The sequence below is a fragment of the Physeter macrocephalus genome, chromosome 4 (assembly GCF_002837175.3).
Source record: "Physeter macrocephalus isolate SW-GA chromosome 4, ASM283717v5, whole genome shotgun sequence".
NCBI lineage: Eukaryota > Metazoa > Chordata > Mammalia > Artiodactyla > Physeteridae > Physeter > Physeter macrocephalus.
In genome coordinates, this window is record NC_041217.1 from 23,863,224 (window position 1) to 23,871,575 (window position 8,352).

Consider the following 8,352-nt stretch of genomic DNA (forward strand, 5'->3'; position numbering starts at 1 on the left):
TGTTAAATAGTCATTAAAAACCATGTTCAGAAGAATTTTAAATGGCATAAAGAAAGCTCACACTATGCAATGTCAGTTAAAAAGGAATATGTATCATCATCAAAATGTATGATTTCATGCTGGAAAGGGTGTGGAGAAAAGGGAACCCTCCTACACTGTTGATGGGAATGTAAATTGGTGGAGCCACTATAGAAAACAGTATGGAGGGTCCTTAAAAAACTAAAAATAGAGTTATCATATGAGCCAGCAATCCCCCTTCTGGGCATATATCCAGACAAAACTATAATTTGAAAAGATGCATGTGCCCCGATGTTGATAGTAGCACTATTTACAATAGCCAAGATGTGGAAACAACCTAAATGTCCAACAACAGATGAATGGATAAAGGAGATGTGGTACATATAACAATGGAATATTACTCAGCCATAAAAAAAGAATGAAATAATGCCATTATCATACTAAGTGAAGTAAGTCAGACAGAGAAAGACAAATACCAAATGATATCACTTGTATGTAGAATGTAAAAGATAACACAAATGAACTTATCTACGAGACAGAAACAGACTCACAGACATAGAGAACAGACTTGTGGTTGCCAAGGGAGAGGGGGTACAGGAGAGGGTTGGGTTAGGAGTTTGGGATCTGCAGATGCAAACTATTGTTTATAGAATGGATAAACAATAAGGCCCTACTGTATAGCACGGGGAACTATATTCAATATTCTGTAATAAACCATAATGGAAAAGAATATGAAAAAAATAAAATGTATGATTTCAGTCAACGCACACAGAAGAAAAAAAAAAGGAAATTTACCAATGTGTTAACAATGATTACTACTGAGTTGAAGAAATCTGGGTGATTTTTAGTATCATCTTTATATTTCTTCTGTATTTTCCAGAATTTCTGAAGGCTTTTCTTAGTAATGAGAAAAATGAGATTTTTGTTTTGCTTTGCTTTGTTTTTAATGCACAATCTCTGTAGTTAAAACAGATAAATTCTGACGATAACCTGCCTGCTTAGGAGCTTGGGCAAGTTATTTAAACACTCTTGATAACTTGGTTTGATCCACCACAAAATGGGGGAAAGAATACCTACTTCATGAAGATTGGAGGATGAGAAAATGAAGTAAAGCCGCCACCTGGCGGTTCCGTCCACCACACCTTAGGCCAGTGGGGATGCCGTCGGGGAAGAGTCCCATCCTCCCTTGGGATGTCAGAATAGATCTTTTGAGAGTTTACAGACTGGCTTTGCTGCCCTTACAATTTTGAAAAACATTCAGAAGGAAGTGCTTCTTGGCTGCATAAGCTGTATTCATTAACCCACACAAAGAAATTTCCTTCCAAGCATTCAATTGAAAAGAGCGTTCGTAGAACGGTCTTGCAGACAAAAGTTGTCAAGAGCTGTTCAAGGGTTGGGGATCGTTGTTGGTAAGAATTGTTTGACACATTGGAATATTTTTCAGCCACAAAAAAGAAAATCCTGCCATTTGAATAAGTGGGATGGAGCTGAAGGACATTACGCTAAGCAAAATAAGCAAGTCTCAGAAAGAGAAATACCACATGATCTCACTTTATGTGGAATCTAAAACAGTCAAACTCCTAGAAGCAGAGAGAAGGATGGTGGTTGCCGGGGTGGGGGGAGGGGGAAGTGGGGTGATGTTGGTCAAAAGTACAGTGTTTCAGTTATGCAAGATGAATAGGTTCTGGAGACCTAATGTACTGCATGGTGACTATAGCTAATAATACTGTATCGTATAACTGATATCTGCTAAGAGGATGTAGCTTAAATCTTCTCAACACACACACATACAAATGGTAAGTACATAGACGTGATAGATACAATAAATTAGCTGGATTGTAGTGATCATTTCACAATATATAAGTACATCAAAACATCAAGTTGTATCCCTTAAATATATACAATTTTTCTATGTCAGTGATATCTCAATAAGGCTTTTTAAAAAAAAACAGACCCCCAAGTCCTAATACCCCCAACTCCTAATACCATCACACTGAGGGTTAAGGCTTGCACATATGAATTTTGGGGGGACACAATTCAGTCCACAGCTGTTCTTACCGTGAACCCAGAACACGATGCATTTTACAAGCACCAGTTCGACAGCTCTTCACCACGACCCTCTCAGGAAGGTGCTATCATTACCCCCACTTCACAGATGAGGAACCCGCGGCACAGAGTGGTGAGCAACTTGTTAGTAACTTGGGGCTGAGAAGTAAACTCAAGCCATCTGGTTCTAGAGGGAAGGGAGAAGAGCTACGAAGGTGAAGTATAGAGCACTTGGAGAGAAAATGAAAGTGCGTATCTGGGGTCTAATTTAGGGAGACAGGGAGTTAGGTCTCTGTGATGAGCTGACATTTAATATGGTACATGGAGAATGAGTAGGCTTTAGCCAGGCAGGGCAGTAGAAAGAGAGGCTACCTGCTCCAGGCTGGTGACTCATTGCTCCCCACTCTTACTTTTAAGCTGAAAACACCCAAACAGCCAGAATTTTTTTAAAGGTTTTTTTTTTTTTTGGCTGTGTTGGGTCTTCATTGCTATGGGCAGGCTTTCTCTAGTTGCGGCGAGCGGGGGGCTACTCTTCCTTGCAGGGCACGTGCTTCTCACTGCAGTGGCCTCTCATTGCGGAGCACGGGCTCTAGGCATGTGGGCTCAGTAGTTGTGGCACGCAGGCTCAGTAGTTGTGGCGCTCAGGCTCAGTAGTTGTGGCACACGGGCTTTGTTGCTCTGTGGCATGTGGGATCCTCCCGGACCAGGACTTGAACCCGTGTCCCCTGCATTGGCAGGCGGATTCTTAACCACTGTGCCACCAGGGAAGTCCCCAAACGGCCATATTTTTGATGATCATTTTGAAACTTGAATGGGGTGGGGGGATAAAATTAATTGTACCTATAATCCTACAATTTTCATTCCTCCTTTTATTCCCTTACAACTTGGATCCGTATATACCCAAATTTTAGTAGATAATCTATACCCAAGTTTGATGGATTTTGTTTTTTGTTTGTTTGTTTAATTTATTTTAACATCTTTATTGGAGTATAATTGCTTTACAATGGTGTGTTAGTCTGCTTTATAACAAAGTGAATCAGCTATACGTATACATATATCCCCGTATCTCCTCCCTCTTGTGTCTCCCTCCCACCCTCTCTCCATCATTTTTAAGACTGAATAATATTTTGTTGTCTAGACCACATTTGCTTTGTCCATTCATCTATTGATGGACATTTGGGTTGTTCCCTTGGCTATTGTGGACGTGGAGGTGCAGATAGCTCTTTGAGATGGATTTTGCTTTTAAGTTAATAGAATTTCATACTCTTCCCTGTTTTATGTAGTTACCGTACTCATCATTTTGATTGCTCTATGTTATCGTCACATGGGGACACCATAGTTTGTTTCCAGTTTTCACTGTTGGAAGCACTGCTATTATAAACATCTCTATACATGCAGCACTTTTCTTCTTTTTACTGACAGGAGGCAGGTGTAGATTTATAGGTGGTACTGGCATTTTTGATGCTCTGTTTGCCCAGTTGCCCTCCAAAGGAATGTTCACATTTTCTAAGTCTCCGGCAATGAAATGAGTGTATCTGTTTCCCAGAATTCTCAACAGTGCAGGGGATTTTCAAAGTAGATTTCTTGAGTAGCTATCAATACAATAGCACCTCAGGATTGTTTAAGTTGTCCTTCCTTATAATTTTAGTTATTTTTCATATTTAGTGTTTTATTTCTTCTGGACTCTCTATGTTGAAAAAGGATAATTTTAGACATCAGTTGCAGAAAATATCAAGAGGTAATATCCTCACTTATATCTGGAGGGGCAACCTGTCTTTAAAGTTTTTCATGGATCCCCTAGAGCTCATCTAAGACCTAAGATGGTGGCATTTGCATAGTGTGTAAGCACTGCAGACATACCAGATGTGGAAAGGTGGCCAAAGGACAAATCTACTGAGGAATGTCCAGGAAACTTGCTGATATTTGTGTTGTGATTTTTAAAAACTTTAAACAGTACAGCTGAGGGACTTTCCTCGTGGTTCAGTGGCTAAGATTCCGCACTCCCAATGCAGGGGGTCTAGGTCCGATCCCTGGTCAGGAAACTAGATCCTACATGCTGCAACTAAAGAGCCCGCATGTCACAACTAACACCATGTGCAGCCAAAAAAAAAACAAACAGTAAAGTCGAAGCCCCCCTCTTCATCACATGTCACAAGAGACAGATTGAAGGAGATTTTGCTGTGATTTATGTCAGGTAGTGTTCTGCCTGTGTTTTCCTCAGGGAGTTTTGTGGTGTCCAGTCTTACATTTGGGTCTTTGGTCCATTTTTAGTTTATTTTTGTGTGTGGTGTTCGGGAATGTTCTGGTTTCATTCTTTTGCGCATAGCTGTCCAGTTTTCCCTGAACTGCTTGTTGAGGATACTGTCTTTTCTCCATTGTGTATTCTTGCCTCCTTTGTCATAGATTGATTGACCATGGGTGTGTGGGTTTGTTTCTAGGCTTTCTATCCTGTTCCATTGATGTACCTGTCTGTTCTGTGCCAGTACCATGCTGTTTTTATTACTGTAGGTTTGTGCTATGGTCTGAGGTCAGGAAGCCTGATTCCTCCAACTCCATTCTTCTTTCTCGGGATTGCTTTAGCTATTCAGGGTCATTTGTGTTTCCATACAAATTAAAAATTTTTTTGTTCTAAAATAAAAAATTAAAAAGTAAATTCTTTCACGGAATTAAGACAGCATGGTGTTGGTAGGGATAGACAGGTACAGCAATAGAACAAAAGAGAGAGTCAGAAACAGACCCATGAATATATGAACACTTGATTTATCACGAATGTACAACAGCATTGTAATAAAGAAAGAATTCTCTTTTCAACAAATAGTGCCATATCACTGAAGTATCCATAGGGAAAAAAGTAAATTCGGACCCTATCACATATCATACACACAAATCAATTCTTTTTTTAAAATTTTAATTAATTAATTTTATTTTTGGCTGCATTGGGTCTTCATTGCTGCACACAAGCTTCCTCTCGTTGAGGTGAGCGAGGGCTACTCTTCGTTGTGGTGCGTGTGCTTCTCATTGTGGTGGCTTCTCTTGTTGCAGAGCATGGGCTCTAGGCATGTGGGCTTCAGTAGTTGTGGCACATGGGCTCAGTAGTTGCGGCTCCCAGGCTCTAGAGCGCAGGCTCAGTCGTTGTGGCACATGGGCTTAGTTGCTCCACGGCACGTGAGATCTTCCCGGACCGGGGATCGAACCCGTGTCCCCTGCAATGGCACGTGGATTCTTTTTCTTTTTTTAAAAAAAAAATATATTTATTTATTTATTTATTTTTGGCTGTGTTGGGTCTTCGTTGCTGTGCATGGGCTTTCTTCATTGTGGTGCACAGGCTCCTCGTTGCAGTGGCTTCTATTGTTGCAGAGCACAGTCTCTAGGCACACAGGCTTCAGTAGTTGCAGCACGCAGGCTCAGTAGTTGTGTCTCATGGGCTCTAGAGCTCAGGCTCCATAGTTGTGGCACGCAGGCTTAGTTGCTCCACGGCATGTGGGATCTTCCTGGACCAGGGCTCGAACCTGTGTCCCCTGCATTGGCAGAAGGATTCTTAACCACTGCGCCACCAGGGAAGTCCCTCAATTCTTTTTTTAAATTGAAGTATAGTTGATTTACAATGTTGTGTTAATTTCTGCTGTACAGCAAAGTGATTCAGTTATACATATACATACATTCTTTTTTTTTATATTTTTTTTATATTCTTTTCCATTAAGGTTTATCTCAGGATATTGAACATAGTTCCCTGTGCTATACAGTAGGACCTTGTTGTTTATCCATTCTATATGTAATAGTTTGCATCTGCTAACCCCACACTCCCAGTCCATCCCTCTCCCTATCCACCCACCAGATCAATTCTTGGTGGACTATGGACCTAAATGTGTGAGGCACAACTAAAAAATTTTTAGGAGAGAACATAGGGTTTATATCTCAATGAACGTAGGGTAGGGAGATTCCTTAGACACATAAGACACTAAAAGAACTATCATAAAAGAAAAGATTGCTCAATTTGACTGTATTAAAATTGGAGATGTTTACTTATCAAAGATATTTTAATTAAACAGAAACAGAAAAGAGTTAACCATAAAGAAAAAAATTGATAAGTTAGACTACATTAAATTTAAGATTTCCGTTCCTCAGGGCTTCCCTGGTGGCGCAGTGGTTGAGAGTCTGCCTGCCGATGCAGGGGACACGGGTTCGTGCCCCTGTCTGGGAGGATCCCACATGCCGCGGAGCGGCTGGGCCCGTGAGCCATGGCCGCTGAGCCTGCGCGTCCAGAGCCTGTGCTCCACAACGGGAGAGGCCACAGCAGTGAGAGGCCCGTGTACAGCAAAAAAAAAAAAAAAAAAAAGATTTCCGTTCCTCAAAAGCCACCACTGAGTGAAAAATCAAGCCAGAGAGTGGGAGAAGATATTCACAAGTCATAGATTTGACAAAGGACTTGTATTCAGGATATAGAAAGACTTCCCAAAAGTCAGTAAGAAAAGGACAATAAGACAAGAACAGACAATCCAACAGAAAAATGGACAAAAAACAGAACAGGTGTGTCACAGAAGAGGCTACCCAAATGGCCAATAAACATATGAAAAGATGCTCAATTCGTCATCAGGGAAATGAAAGTTAAACCACAATACAATACCAGCATCCTCCCACTGTAATGAAAAAGACAAAAAGTACCAAGCGTTGGTGTTTCTCCCAGTGTCTCCTAAAGAGGAAGATATACACGTCCTGTGACCAGCATAGGTGTATACCCAACAGAAACGTGCCCTTGTGCTCATCAAAAGCACATACGAGAATGTTCACAGCAGCACTATTTGTAATGCCTCCAAACTGGAAACTATCCAAATGTCCATCAATCATAGAATGGATAAACTGTCATGTAATAGACTGCAATAATGCAACAAACATGGGTTAATAACAACTGCCCAAATCAATGCACTGAATCCCACACTCAAGCACACAGCGAAGAGAACTTTCCTCATCTCCCATGTACGTAAGTCAGGGTAGTGGTTACCTTGGAGGGGTGGTGACCAGAGGAGGCATAAAGGGGCTTTGGGGACGCTGGTGATATTGATTCTCAATCTGGATGCTGGTCACACAGTTCATTTGTAAAGAATTCACATTGTACTGTATGATGTATTCACTGTTCTGTATGTATGTATGTTATATTCAATAATATGTTTATTTTAAGACCCCATTAATGAAAAGGCAAGCTGAGAGTAGGAGGAGATATTTGCAACACAGAAAAAGTATGCCGGTACATACATCACTTAGCTCTTTGCCAGCATGTTAAATTAAGGGCTTTTCCTTTTAAGATCTCTTCATCCTTCTCTAACTATGCATTTTTATGTGTTTCTATAGATATGTGTAATTTGAAAATAAATTATTTTTTGTGTTTATTGAACAGATTTTCCCTCATTACAAACTTTTAAATGCAGATGAGTGGAAATTCTGCTCTTTCTCTGGGGAAATTTTTCAAATAATTTTTTAATGTTATTCTTGGTTTCTTTCTTCCTCTAGTTAAAAGATTTGATATATTTCTTTTTAAAGCTCTTTACCCGATAGTCTCAGTTTCTCTCCCTCCCTACATCGTCACAAAGTGCTAGGAAGTCAGGAGGAGACACACGCTGTCAGCATGCCCCACCTTGATTCGATGGAAGGAGAAACTGAGACCTTCAGTCCAGCCACCTGATCAGGAGGCTGTGGATACAAGGAAGAGAGGGAGAAAACCTGGGTTCTTACCATTCAAGTGCAGCCCCTTGCAAGGTCACAACCACCTTCTAATATCAGTACTTTTATAAAAGCGCATTTAGGACAAGCGAGCAAGTGACACTAAATCACGGCAGGTCACGCCCCCTGCAGACAGCCCGACAGCGCCCATTCAGCCAGGCGCTCATCAGAGCATCTTTACCGAGCCCACAGCAGTGACGCAGACGGCCAGGCCTGCATCTTGTGAGGCTCCCATTCCAAGGAGAGGAGACAGACAATAAACAAGCCACCAAAGAAGCCAGATAATGTGAAGGAAGTAAACAGGGTGATGAAAGAGAGAGTGACTGGGGAGAGGCCTCACCGAGGAGGCGACATCTGGAGTGAGAATGAACCAGTGCCAAGGGAGCAGGGAAGATGGTTCCAGGCAGAGGGCAACGTGAGTGTGGGGCTGGGAAAGGGCTTGGCGTGTTCTGGGATTAGGAAGCGGCCTGCGTGGCCAGAGCACAGAGGCCGAGGGGCGGGAGCTGGAGGAGGGCATCCCAGCCATGGGAAGGCTCTGACTGGGAGCCACGGGAAGCCACTGAGGAGTCTTAA